Raw genomic sequence first — 14,557 nt, forward strand, 5'->3', positions numbered from 1 at the left:
GGCAGCACAGGGCCACCCTTGGTTTGGGCCCTGCGCTCCACGGGGAGGCTGCTTGAGGTTCCCTCTCTCCCTCTCCCTCCACCCCTCCCCCTGCTCTCTCTCTCTCTCACTCACTCTCTCAAATAAATTAATTAATTTTAAAACATAGGCAGCCCCGGGCAGCCCGGGTGGCTCAGCGGTTTAGCACCTGCCTTGGGCCCAGGGTGTGATCCTGGAGACCCAGGATCGAGTCCCACGTTGGGCTCCCTGCATGGATCCACTCCTCCCTCTGCCTGTGTCTCTGCCTCTCTCTCTCTCTCTCTCTGTGTCTCTCATGAATAAATAAATAAAATATTTTTTAAAAAAAGGACCCACAGGGGCAGGACAGCCCATACAGGACTCGCAGCATGCACTCCAGGAGTCCTTGCCGCGTGTCCTCTGAAACGTGAGGTTCACGTGAGCAGGGAGCCAGGACCCCGGGGAAGCCTGGAGATGTCTGCGACTCCAGCGTGATGGGCCTAGGAGGGAAACGGGGGGCCTCAGAGGCCCTGCTTCTGCTCTGTCCTCAGGACACAGAAGTGGCTTCTGCTTTGTGATGGGCCCCAGACTCTCGTGGGCACACCCAGGTCGTGTGGGGGCACGACCACTGACAGGGCCACAGCAGGGATGTGGGCGCCCAGCCCTGGGACAGATGGAGGGAAGGGTGCGCCCAAGAAACCACGCACAGCACCCCGCAGGGGTCACCCTGTCGGAGACAACCTGCCCAAACCAGAGTCAGCATGGCCTGATCTGCCCACCATGGATGTCCCAGCATGGCCTGCACCTCCCACTACTGCACCTCCCACCCCGGACATCCCAGCATGGCCTGCGCTTGCCCACCATGGATGTCCTAGCGCAGCCTGCACCTCCAACCACAGATGTCCCAGCCTGGCCTGCACCTGCCCACCGCGGACGTCCCAACGGCCCTGTGGAACGCTCCCTGCTGCCTCGCTCCCTCCTCTCAGCCTCCAGCCGCAGGGGAATGAGGGCCCAGAAGGGAGAGGAGAGGCGACTCAGAACAGCACACACACATGATGACGCGCACATGTATTCACTCCAAACAACGGGGGGGGGGGGGGGGGGACACATTTTGAATCACGTTTGAGATTAATCTTTTTTTAAATGAATGGCACTGGGCCTTAAATACCCAAATGAGACCTTACTAATAATTGAAAATGACAGCCAACTCGGTGTTGCTAAGGAACTTGCTTCCCAGCAGGAAAGTGGAATCCAACCCAATGCAGTTGGAAGTGGCGAGTGGAGGGAAATAAAACCTTTTTACTGCTGGTATAAACCCCAACAGGATGAGACTTCCCAGCAAACTAATGACATGGAAGTGTTATAATTAGATCTTTAGGGAGTCTCCTCCATTTATACGGAATTAGCTGGGATTCCGGAATTCTCCAGAACCACCAAAATCATTATTCACTGATTGCTAGATTACCGGAAAAAAAAAAAAAAAGAAAGAAAGGCGGCTTTCAGGAGCTTCCACTCACCACCGACTTGGTCCTCTTGCCAAATAACTGGAAAGCAAGGCCTCAAACGCACCGTGGGGGACGGACGGCGCTCGGGGATGCCCGAACCCAGGAGGCGGCGACCGCGGTCACCGTGGAATCAAGGCCTAGCCCTGGGAGAAAAACCCCTGGCATTAGACATCCCGCGGAGACGACCAGGAACCTTCCTTGGAAATACTGAGGATGACCCCGAAAACCCTGCCCTGTCCCCACAGGGAGGACAAAGTAGAAAGCGCAGAGACCGAACGTCACGGGGGGCAGGTGCATTGATAGTTCTTGTAGGCACGTCCTGAGCTTGCTCAAGTCGTGCAACAGATACACTTTGAAAAAAAAAAAAAAAAAAAAAAAACAAGAAACAAGAAACAAAAAAACAAAAAAACAGATACGCTTTGGATACTGAAATCCAGGGACACCTAACCCACTGAGGCTGGACCCACAAGAGCTCTTTCTGCAACAACGCTTTGCTCTTATTTAATGATCTCCTCCGCCAGCAGGTCCAGCCACGGGCGTTTCTCTTACACTTTTTTTTTTTTTAATTTGGGGGATTAGAAAATATCTGATCACAGTGATCCGCCCTGGCCGTCCCCCAAAGTCCTTGCTGCTCGAATTCCAAATGCAAGACGCAGTGTGTGCACGTGGGGCGGGGAGCGAGGCCGCGGTCCACGCAGGAGACCCTACGGGCGGGCGGTGTTGACCCCAAGGGGGCAAGACTGGCTGAAACACGAGGCGGATAGTGTTTCTTGGGAAAAGGGTTGGGAGTGAGTGGCAAGAAGCAGACAAACGGTGAGCAGAGCGTCGGTGGGGAGGTGCGGGGATCTGATGGAAGCCGCCAGGACTGAACTCGCTCCCCACCGGGCTCCGCCGCGCGCTCCTCCGGCCGGGCTGGGCCAGGGGATGCCTCCCGTCCTCAGCCCTTTGTCGCCTGGGGGAGGCCGTCCCTCTCGTCCCTCTCGTCCCTCTGTCTGGGCCTCAGCTCTTCTTCCTTCCTCACCTGCGGTGGAGCTCTCTTGCCCGACGTTCCCACCTGGGGCTTTGCAGAAGGGAGAGGAGCAGGGCTGAAATGGGAAACTACGTCAGCATTGCAACTCAGTGGCCACCAGCAGCTCCTCGAGGGGCTTGGACAGGCCCTCGGAGGAAGCGTGGAAACCTGAAGGCGGGAGGTCTCTATCTCTGTGCCTTCTTGGCTTAGGACACATGCAGGGGCCGCCTCGGCGAGGAGCATCCCATATTCTGCGTGTTTCCAGGGAGCTCTCTGTGATCTGTCCTCTTTCCTTCCCGCCCGAGACAGCATAGGATACAGGAGAGCGAGACTGACATTATTCCCACGTTGGAAGAATAATCTTCATGTGGATCCGATGTCATTTTTTTTAAAAAGATTTTAAATATTTATTTGGCAGGGGGAGTGGCAGGGGGAGCGGCAGAGGAGATGGAGATGGAGAGGCAGGCCCCCCCGCGGGGCAGGGAGTCCCCACATGGGCCCCATCCCAGGACCCCGGGACCCCAGGACTGTGCCCTGAGCTGCGGGCAGATGCTTCACTGACTGAGCCACCCAGGCGCCCCCCAATGTCATTTTTCTTTTGTTTTAAATCATCATTCAGGGTGGCTCAGTGGTTTAGCACCACCTTCAGCCCAGGGTGTGATCCTGGAGACCGGGGATCGAGTCGCCACATCGGGCTCCCTGCATGGAGCCTGCTTCTCCCTCTGCCTGTGTCTCTGCTTCTCTCTCTATGTCTCTCATGAATGAATAAATAAAATGTTTTTAAAAAATAAAAATAAATAAAATAAAATCATCACTCACAAAATGTATTGCCAATTGTCACCGAGCGTCTGGGGCACCGCTCACACCCGAGGTGGCAGCCGGGCGCTGTGCTGTCAGGCCGCTGGTGACCGAGCTGGTTCCTAGCACCGCACCTGCCGGCCCAGGGGCCTCATGCACAGAGCTGTGCGGTCAGGGGGCACCTGCCTCCGACACCGGAGAAAATGTTGCCACAAGCCAGGAAAATGAACCCTAAGGGAGTCAATGGGTTCCAGTAAAGTTTAACTGGAAAGCAAATGCCATTTTTCTACTCATCTCCAAGAGGCAATGAGAAAAGTCTAAAGCTCCCACATCTGATAAAGTCACACTTCAGAACTCAGACTGTAAAGGACACTCAGTCACATTAGGATGAAATGTTGTCACTGATACCCGGGGGCCTGGAGGGGGGTCTTGGGGGGTCCGGAGGACCAGGGGGCCAGGGGAGGCCACACTTCCCACTCGTTAGCCTGCTAGATCCATCCCCCCATCACATCCTATGCTCCTTGAAGGCAGGGATCTTTGTTTGCATTTTCATTTTCCTGTCCCCGCCGCCCAGAGTGGAGTCTGGAGCATCATAGGTGCTCAACCAACAAATCAGGCCGAAATAAGCCGCAAATCTAAAGATCAAGGAGAATCGTAGCCGCGTGTCACAAAGCCATGCGTATCGCAAAGTCACAGATACGCACCTGCCTTACGTCCTCCCAGCCTCATGTTTCTACTGCTACAGAAAAAGCAAGCCCAGAAACTTGGAGATTTTCGGTTTTCCGGTAGCTTCCACTTACCCTCTGTGCCACGGGCTTTAGGCGTCAAGTGTTCCTTTTTGTCTGATTTTCTTAACTGGGGCTCCCTCGGTGTATCATACTCGTGACAATTGTCATGAGCAAAGACAGCAGCATGTGCAAACCCAACGGGACACGAAAGCCAAACGTAGCCGACCGCAGAGCTGTTTCCTTCGCTGCGCGTCTTAAGGAACAAACTTCCAGAGATGTTTTCGAGCTGCAGAGCACGACGGCCAAGTGCCGTCTTTCAAAACGGAGGCCCGCGGGTCAGCTCAGGGACGTAAGAACCATCTGAGTCACGTCAAGATTTCAGACTCCCCCGACCTGTCCGACCCTCGTCAAGGGGCTCCGTGAGCCCGGGTAGCGGGGACAGCTACGTGACTCCACAGAGCGAGCGTCGCGGCGCAGGCTCGGGCTCAGCGGCTCCCCTAGGCCAGCCAGGTAAAGAGCATTTGCCATCACGTATTTTATTTGCTTTTGCAAAGGAGTTTTGTACACGTGAATTTTTTGCAAATGAGTCTACGGGCCCCAAGGAACCTTCAGATGGTAGCCAACAAGCACGTGGGCTGGTTTTGTTCACACTGTTAAGATCGGGGTCGCGCTTACGAGACATAATGCAAATCCAGCCCCGGGCGCTGGGAGCCCGTGGGAGGGGGATCTAACTCCTGGACGTTACGTGCTGTTATGTGTCCCGAGCACCCCAGGATAGGGCCTCCCTCACTTTCTCACCTCGCAGGAAGCCCTCCTCTCATTCTAGAGGATGGATCTTCTGCTGAAACTATTGTGCAAGTAGCCCCGAGCAGCCGCGCCTTCAGACCTCACATCCATCGCTAGGCCCGTGTTCAACCCACCAGGGAGCGGAGCTCAAAGGAATGTGATCCAGACATGCACCGTGATTGTGGCGGGCTCGGGGTGATGGGGCCCAGGCTGGGGGCTCCAAGGCACCCCTGCCTGTAATCCCACATGTCTTGCACCCTGACCCATAGGGACCAGGAGGTCCGAAGTCCCCAGTGGCGATGAGGGAATGTGAGTGCCCTGCAGTTCACGGCCCCAAGGGAATTAATACCAGCCGCCACCCATCCACTCACCGGTAGCAGGAACACGGGGGCACATCACAGGGAGGGTGTCAGGTAATGCTCACCTTGTGGAGCGGTTGACGGCAAAGGAAACTGAGGCTCACACGCCGTGCGATAAGACCCGATGGTGGCAAGCAGCGCCGCAGGGACTCGGCCACGGAAGGCCCGCTCTGCAGGCCCCTCCTAACCACCGCACCTCGGTGCGGGGTCCCAGGCACCTGACGCATGTGAAGCACTGAGTTTGGCCTCCATGTCCTGAGTTGAAAACGAGGGCATTGGGACGACCACACCACACTGGGAAGACCCCGTGGTGTCACCCGTGAGGCTCCCAGACACCCGACAGTTGCTCAGTGCAGCCGGATGCCCCCTCCAGGTGAGCGAGCGGCAAGGGGGGGACATTGCATCACTCCCCTGCAGGGTCGGGAACAGGTCCAGAGATGACAGCCGAGCGCTCTTCTGGATGGACCCACTCACCACCCCGGGACTCGCGGAGAGCAACGTCAATCCTTCACGCTCACAGAGATCATGTTAAGGCAAAAGACTCATACCTGGTTCCCGGCGATCAGCGTTGCACCCGGGTGCCACCCCAGTCCTTGTCCGTAAGTGACATCGGGCCGCACTGTGCTCGGGCTTTCCCCAGCTGTGGGCACCACGTTACAACCACACAGCAGCCGCCGGGGGCACTCGCGCACATCTAAGCCCACCGAGCCCAACAGGTGGAAATTTCCAAGTCGATTTTCTCTTTTGTCTTTCTTTCCGCTCTCAGGCCCCCTTCCTCTCAGCCACTGAGCTGAACTTCAGGTAAAGAGAAACGCTTGGCAAGGAAATGACTGTTCCCTAAAGCCTGACATCTTCCAAATCCTTCCAAGGGCTGCGCACCCCAGGAACGCGGAGGACGCTGTAGTGAGCCCAAAAACTCTTAACATCTGGTCGTTTAATTCTGTTGCTCTTGTTTTCAACTTGAGCGCGGTCGAATGGAAGCTGAAGCTGCCACGGAGACTGAAAAGAAGGGGGATGGGATGGGGACGGGGGACGGGATGCAGATGGGGATGGGGGGGCCTCTTGAGCAGAGAAAGATATTTAGATTCTGCAGAAGAGGCACTCTTGGGAGACCCTAACGTGACCTTCCTTGGAATCCATTCCAGCTGTCAGGGAAATGACCCCAGCACCACAAATATTTGGATTTGTTCTACTCTTCAATTTACCTCTCCATTTCAGAGAAATTAAAGCCTCCACGGCCGGTGTCTATGCAGGAGCCACAAAGTACCCAAACAGCCACGTAGATCCCCGTTTCGTTCAAAACCTGGGAAAGCAAATCCATGGAGGGTAATGGAACAGGATAGAATTAGCTCGGTCGGGGAGAAAACGTATTTGGCGGGTTTTCTCAAGAAGGGGGAAAAAATTCAAGCTTGGTCCCACGTCACAACGGAGCCCACAATTCATCCAGGTGACCATCTGCCAACGAGACGAGTGAGGAAAACAAAATTCAGGACAAAAAGTTGCAACCCCGACTTCAGTTTCCTCCCCTGTTAGGAAAGCATGACTTTCCCCTTTCATCCTTCTGCCACCTTCTATTTGTGATGTTTCCAATTAAGAGTCGCCTATCCAAAAATAGGCAGTGTGGCGTTCACAACTCCTGCTAGTAACAGATTTCTTTTAGCTGCCTCCTGAAACCAAGCAGGATCCATAAATCATGGCTCTTCCCGCACGAAATGAGAAATGCTAAGGTCAACTGAAACCTCTGGGAAGGTGGAGAGGTGGGGCCTCCGCAGTTACGGTTCTGCAAGTCGTGTAATGGCCAGGGCCCCCCAAGAAAGGCTCCGCATCACGAATCCTGTGGCGCAAACAAAAGCTAACTCGCTATAAAAAAAAATTGTTTAAGTTAAAAAAAAAAAGGGACACCTGGGTGGCTCGGCGTTTGAGCATCTGCCTTCAGCTCAGGGTGCGATCCTGGGGTCCTGGGATTGAGTCTCTCTCCCTGCTCAGTGGGGAGTCTGCTTCTATGCCCCTCCCCTGGCTCATGCGCTCTCTCAAGTAAATAAATAAAATCTTAAAAAAAAAAAAAAAAAGATGGCAGTAGCCCCAAAGGCTTTCTGTGAGCTTATAGAGAGAACATAATAAGCCAAGTGTTGAACACGGTGTCTGGCGCTCGGCGGGAGTGTAACCAAAAGAAGCTAAAACTACCCAAATACACCAGGTGAGGGGTCCCACCAGCAGCCATTCAGAGACTGATCTGATGCGGGCCAGCTGCCCCGCCCCCCTGCCCCCTCTAATCTTAGCTGACACTCCCCGGCCTGGGAAGGCCCGGGAAGGCCTGGGAGGTGGCCCGTTTTTCAATTAATGAAGCAACCTGTGTGCCTGAGTCACATGCAACTGAAAGGTGCACACATGCACACACACATGCACACATGCTTATAGGTGTGAAAAGCTCCTTTAACCCAGCCGACCATGGAGCCTGAAAGTCCATGATCCATTCACTCCCTAAAGGTCTTTTATTCATTTTAAATGAGCTTGACATATAATCACATGGAATCAAGGAAACGTTAGCCACGCGATCCATCATCATAGCAATCGTATCTGTCATAGACTCAACCGCAGCTTGTATGAGCCAGCACCTGGGCCCGTGACCACTGCTCCTCCTCCCAACCACACAAGGTACATAAGTACTGTGCCCGTTTTCATGTAAGAGCACGGATGCCCGGGCAGCCCAGCTGGCTGAGCATCCCGCTCCTGATTTTGGCTCTGGTCACCATCTCGGGGTCCTGCGATGGAGCCTTGCATCAGGCTCTGCACTCAGCAAGGAGTCTGCATGAGATGCTCTCCCCCTCTGCCCTTCCTCCCTCCTCTGCTCAGGGGTGCGTGCTCCCTTGCTCTGTCTCCCAAATAAATAAATCTTAAGGGAAAAAAAAAAAGAGCACTGAGATGCAGAGAAACCAGGTCAGTGCTCACGGCCACGGAGCACGAGTGGTGGAGCGGGAGTTCAAACCCAGCTCCATCTAGCTCCAACATCGGACCTTCTGCCGCAAATGGTGCCACACCGCTGCTTTCACAGGGATGCTTCTGCTCCTCATACCTTAGCACCCGTGTGGGAGCGGATAGACCGGGTCTTGAAGACAAAATGGAGCACAAGCTCAATGCATATGGTAGCCAAGCTCCCCGCAGGTGCTCAGGGAAGCCTTCCTCCTGGGTTGTGCCATGGTGGCCCCTGCAGTGCAGCACGGCCGGGCCGCGGAGCCAGTGGAGCACGTCAAGAGGTTAGATTAGAAGAGGCATGCTTCCTTCTGGACAACCCGGCCTGAGGGAGGCCAGGTGCCCCGTCCTGAGGACACTTGGCAGCCCAGCGGAGGGACCCGTGTGGGAAGGAAACCGGGCCTCCAGCCAACTGCCATGGGAATGATCAGATCGGAAACAGATCTTCCAGCCCTGGCCTCCTCTGGTCAAGAGGCTTCATGACTCCAGCCTCGTGAGACACCCTGATCCCGACACACCCAGCAAAGCGCCTCCCTAATTCCTGACCTTCAGAAACTTCATAAGATAGGACATGCCTGTCGCTTTAAGCTGCTCAGTTTTGGAGTCATTTGTGAGATTGAGCCCTCCGTTGGGCTCCACGCTCGGCGGGTGTCCGCTTGAGATGCTTTCCCTCTGCCCCTCCCCAGGCTCTCACACGTACTCTCTCCATCTCTAAAATAAATAAATAAATCTTTTTAAAAAGAGAGGGATTTGGAGCACGCGGGTAGACCAAAAGGAGAGACCAGCTGAAGGAAGAAAAATTATAACAATATTAGCAATTACGCATCTCCTAAGTGTTCTAAGTGCTGTTATTATTTAAGCTCACTTAGTCCCTATAACAATCCTTTAAAGCGGTAGTAGAGTTATCCCAGTGTACAGAAGGGAAACTGAGGCATCGAAGACAAATCACTTGGCGGAGTCACTCAGCTGGCGAGTGTTGAAAGCTGGAATCCTCCCCCAGGCCGTCTGGCGCAGCTCCGGGCCTCCTAATCACACCACACCCGGCCTCTCATATTGAAAGAAAAACTAGAAAAAGCAAGGAAGGCCCGCCACGAGGGCCAGGGGGCTGAGTAAAGCCCAGGCTTTGGGTCTACACTCTGTGCTTATTGTTTGGAGAGAGATAAGAGTGCAGTTCGCTGGAACCAGTGCTCCACCGACTTGGTTTAATCTTCAGAATCCTCCCAGGAGAAAGGAGAGGTCATGTCCCCATTTCACGGAGGGGAGAACCGAGGCCAAGCCACGGGTTCAAGCACCTCTCCCTGAATTTGAAGTCAGACGGGTTGTCGTGGCAAATGAGGGGATTTTCCGACTTTCAGCAAACTCGGGCGGGCGTGTTGCACACGCCTCGGCGACCTCACTCGCTGACCCCGCGTTGCCCTAACTACATTTCAGACCGTGGGCGTCCGACACACAAATCCCAGAGGGAGCAGCACCAGAGAAGGACGTGAGGGGACCTCCCGCCTCAGCTTCCGCCGGAACAAAGTGCATTCATAACGAAAGACAATCACGACAATATTCAAAATCAATCGAAGCGAACAAGGGTGGCACAGTTAAAGCCAGAGCTCGGGGCCTCTTTCCAGGAGAGGAAGACGGATTGAAATAACTACCACCACTCCCTCCAAAGATATAATCAAATATGCGTGCAGATCGGGGAGGAACCGTCGTCCTAGGCCCGCGAAGAAAAATGTGCTTATTTCCAGCCAGTTGGGAAAAAAAAAATGCATTCCCGATTCTTCCTCAATAATGTGGCAGTTGTGAGGCCCCCAGAAAGGCGGCAAAGCTAGGGCCGAGGCTGAGGTAGGAAGGCGCCCGTGGCCGCAGACGCCACCGAGCCCCCCCACCTTCACCCCCACTTTCACGACCTCCACCCGCTCCCTCGCCCTCACCCCCAGCTGCGGCCTCGCGCCTTCCTGGGCTGCACCAGGACCAGGTGCCACGTGCATCCTCTCCCACCCGAATTCACAGCGGGGCGCTCAGGCCGCTGGTGCCTGGGGCCTTCCACGGAGGCCGTGTGTGCGCCCACGAGCCTTTCCTCCACAGCTTTGGCAAGGAGGCACCTGGGTCCCCCGGGACCCCCAGACCCTTGGCAAACCCGGACCCCAATCCCCAGTGCCTGGACCCCCGATCCAGAGGAGCCTGCAGGCCCCTGCCCCGGGCGTCTATAGAGAGTCTGCATGGAAGCGGCCCATGCCGCGTGGGCCCTGTAGACGCCACTGCCAGGCTGCCCTCCACCTCTGGGCTGGTGGCCACCGCCCTTGGAGCCTGCTAGGTTCCCGTCCCAGACTGCAAGGTTCTCATGTTCTCCGCTCGCGCTGATTCTCCCCCTGCTTCATCCTTGCAAGACCATCACAGGAAACAGCCTTCCACGCGAGTCCCGCACGGGGCGCCCCGGCCTTGGTGTCAACACCTGTTCTCCTGCATGTCGCCTCTTGTCCCTCCCCTTCCTCGGCCCCGGGCACCCAGACTGCGTCCTGCAGTCCCTCCAACAGCCCCACACGTCCCTACTCCATCGTCCCCTGTATTTCCGACCGTATGTTTGACGCACGTGGGGCCCAAAAAGCCTAACCATATTATTAACAGGGAATCGAATTGTTCTCCGCAAGTTGGCACGGTCCCTAATTGCATCAGCAAATCGTACTTGCGGGGACCTCACCCGCTGGATTTTTAGGACCACTCCAGCCTCAAATAATCTGCTCCTCGGACCAGCAGTTCCAAGCTTTGGGTTGGGAAATCAGGTTGCACATGCAGCCAGCAGCCCCTCTAATGAGCTCATTTTAAGTAACTATTGTGTTCGTGTTTTTCCTTTGCTCTCTCGGAAAGCCATCAGCACTAGAAAAGCCCCTATTTCAATTAAATCGCATCTTTATGTTTCGTGAACTAAAAGGATGCCCAACTTACGGCATAGCCAGCTGGAGACGGTGGGCCAGGCCCACCTGGGGTTCGGTAGCACGGGGGCCCCATGCTCACCGGCACCTAACTCAAGCCCAGCCTGCAGCCCCCCGTCTGCCTCCGGCGCGCACCCAAGCACGCCCTATTAGCCTCCAACCATCCTCAAACTCCTACTCAGAGGAGCCACAGCAGCACTGGCATAAAAGGCACCGGGAATGATTCGTTTCTCTCCACTTTGCACAGGTCCTGGGTTTGTGCTTCCCAGATCTAACCACGCCTGATGGGCACCTTCGTCTCCCGCCAACCTACAAGAAGCACCAAGGCAACTGATCTGTTGTCCGCATTCTGGCAGCTCCCCGCCCCGCCCCATGCAAATGGCAAGACGGCTGCGTCCTAAAATCTCTCCATAGAGAGGGATGTTGATGTGCACGCAAGCTCCAGCACAGGCTTCTGATGACTTCTAGGGACACGTGAGCTACAGGAGTCGTTACAGTGGCCCCATAAGCAATGGCGCTGACATAGGCAAAGAACTGATCAATAGTTCAACTGGAAAGTGAAGAGAGCCTGTGCCAAAGGGCAAGAGGCAATAAGACTGAGGGATGCTTCCGACCCCAGCTCGTGCACCAGGCCCTGTGTGGAGCACAGCATGTGCCTTCTCTTTGGCAATCCTCCCTACAGCCCTGGGAGGTGCCAAGACACACGTTCTGGGGGAAGAAACAGGCACAGTGAGGCTGAGCACCCAGTGAGGAGGCAGTGGAATCAAGACTTGAGCCCCAGACTGTCTGGCCCCAAGGCTTTAAGCGTTTTGTTGTGTTTAATCTCCTGGCTGTTGGAGGTGGTGAGCCTGGACTTGGCACTGCCCAGGGAGAGGGCCATCGTGGCCCTGGATTCCAGACTGTCTTGGTCAAACACCCTTTGCTTTGACCCTATAGCCACCACAGAACCTTCCGGTTAATGTTTAGCCTACCCGGGGTCACGACAGCAGGGAGTTTTGTGAACCATGTGAGAGTAGTTTCTCCCCGGAAAATGATGAATTGGCAGCTCCCTGCCTGCCTCAGCCTCTGGAACATCCAGTCACTGAGCCAGGGCCCTTGAACCTAAGCACTCCCCAGCCCTGTAAACGGGGCCTGGATGCTCTAGCTCCATCCAGTGCCTTCTTTGTATACAGTCCCCACCCCTTCCAGCTGGGGCTCCTGCAAGTCTGTGTCTTGCTCCAACAGTGTTTCAACAGAACAGACCCAGGGACGCCCCTTGAGCCTCCTACCTTCCAGCTAATAACCTTCGGAACCATCTTCTCAGCCACCCTCTGCCTCTGGAACAGCCAACACCATCTTTTGAGCTTAGCTTCCTTATTGCCCACCAACCATGAGCTCCCAGATTGGTCAGAACTGTCCCACCGAGGTGGAGGCCTGGTCAGCATGCACCTGCAGGCCTCCCACACCTACCTCTCTCTGCGCCTCTAGTTCCACCACGCTGGTGCGGCTCTGGAAGGCATGGGCTGCTTCCCCATCCTCGGAGAAGCACGAGGGTGCCCAGTGCTTCTTGAGGAGGCAAACATATGGCAGCCAGGCCCTCCTCCAGGATGCACAGAAGCCATCCCCTGGAAGCTGCCACGGTTCTGGAGGAGAGCGTGAAGCAGGCCCCTCTGGATCTGCATGCCCAAGCTCTGCCCACACAGTCCCCCGGCTCTGTGACTTTCCGGAGAACCATCTCCTACAGGAGCAGCTGAAGCTCAGCAAGGAGATAGCAACCACCTGGCCAGCTCTGCAGAGCGGCGGCCCCAGGCTGGGCTGCGGGGTCGGGGGGGAGGGTATCCCTTCCAAAGGCTCACCCTATGAGAGGCCTCTGTGACATCCCCCTCGGTGCCAGGGCTTCAGCCTAAGCCTGTCCCCGCAGCCATGAGACAGCTTCTCAACCACCCTGAACTTCTAGGTCGTGGACCAAAAGGAAGCAATAAAGCTTTTTGCAGGAAAAAAAGTCTCCACCATTTCCAACCACTAGTGTTTACTTTGATTTTCTGCAGATCCGGCACCTAAGCTACGGGAAGCCGGCAGCCGGACACTCCCATCATCTTGCCTCTACGCTCCTTCGCTTTTCTGCCCATATCAGCGTGTTTTCTTTAAAACAAAAAGTCTCCCCAGGATCGAGGCCCCGTGAAAGGCATTGACTCCTAGATACCCCACCAGTAGGCTCAGCTTGCCTGGCCCAGGTTCTGGGCTCCACCAAGGAGAAATAAGTGACATTTGAGCGGCTCCTTGATCGCCGTGCTAATGAGATTCTTCACGTGCACAAACACACGCCTCTTCCCAGTCGCGTAATACCTATACTACCTGTGTGTAAAACCCATATTTATCCATCGGTTCCCCCTAAAGAAAAAAGCTCTGCCCAGCTCTGAGCTTTTGTCACGTCCTGCATGCACCCCTTCCACGACCCACGTACGACCCGATTCCCCGGGGACAATCTGTGAATCAAGGGAGCCAATCTTAAGTTTCACAATCAAGTAGTGGGGAGCTCAGCAGTTGAGCATCTGCCTTCGGCTCAGGCCGTGACCCCGGGGTCCCAGGATCGAGTCCCGTGTCGGGCTCCCCACAGGGAGCCTGCTTCTCCCTCTGCCTGTGTCTCTGCCCCTCTGTGTCTCTCAGGAATAAATAGATAAAATCTTTAAAGGAAAAAAAAAGTGGCCTGGAACAGAGGAGAACAAAAATGGAGCAGACACAGGTGGAAAAGCGCGGGCCAAGTGGTCCTGGTGTTTAGGGTCATAAAAGCAGTGGAGAAAGAACGGAAGGCTGCCTGGGGCTTGGAGGGTGCGGGGAGAGCCCCAGACACACAGGGAGCCAGAGGGAGCCACCCGGTGACCCAGCGGGGGTGTCAGGTGGGACCCCTCAACTCAGCTTGAGCCCCTGTGTGCCATAGTCCACAAAAAAAAAAAAAAAAAAGAGGAAAAAGGGAAAAAGCCACCAGTGACATTCTCTAAAACACCAAGACACACAAAATATCTGAAATTCTCACCCAGGACAAAGTTGCCCCATGGGACAGTCAGGCTGCCCACCTCCTCGCGAGTAAAATAAAGCGACTCCTGTGGGGCAGGATCTAGGCTTTGCCCCGAGATCAGGCTCCCGCGGCTGCTCCTGAGCCGACAAGGGGGTGCCCGGTGCAGGTGTCCAGGTGCCGCTAATGGGAGCGCAGGACACAGAGGCCGGCCAGCCCCTCCGGCTCCCCGCACCCCCTGCACCCGCTGCGCCCCGGCCTCACCCCCGCGGCCTGGGTCAGGGTGGGGCTCTCCCCGAGGCCCCCACGTGGCAGGGACCCTCCACCTCCATGAGAAGCAAACACAAGTATGTTCCATGAAGGTGCTGGCGTGACCCCCGGGGGCACTTCTGCAGGGCCCCTCCTATTGCCGGGAGGCTGGGCGTGGAAGGGGGCACTGGGGGGGTGTGGAAGGGGGCACCGGGGGGTGTGGAAGGGGGCACAGGGGGC

The 14,557-nt window shown here is 55.7% G+C and overlaps 1 protein-coding gene across 1 annotated transcript in view; it reads right to left on the reverse strand.

Annotated features, from left to right (window-relative positions):
• Positions 1-14,557, reverse strand: part of TPH2 (tryptophan hydroxylase 2) — an 81,808-nt gene that overhangs the window by 55,481 nt on the left and 11,770 nt on the right. The gene's annotated exons all lie outside the window — the stretch shown is intronic.

This window comes from Vulpes lagopus, chromosome 5 (genome assembly GCF_018345385.1).
Source record: "Vulpes lagopus strain Blue_001 chromosome 5, ASM1834538v1, whole genome shotgun sequence".
In the NCBI taxonomy this organism is placed as follows: Eukaryota; Metazoa; Chordata; class Mammalia; order Carnivora; family Canidae; genus Vulpes; species Vulpes lagopus.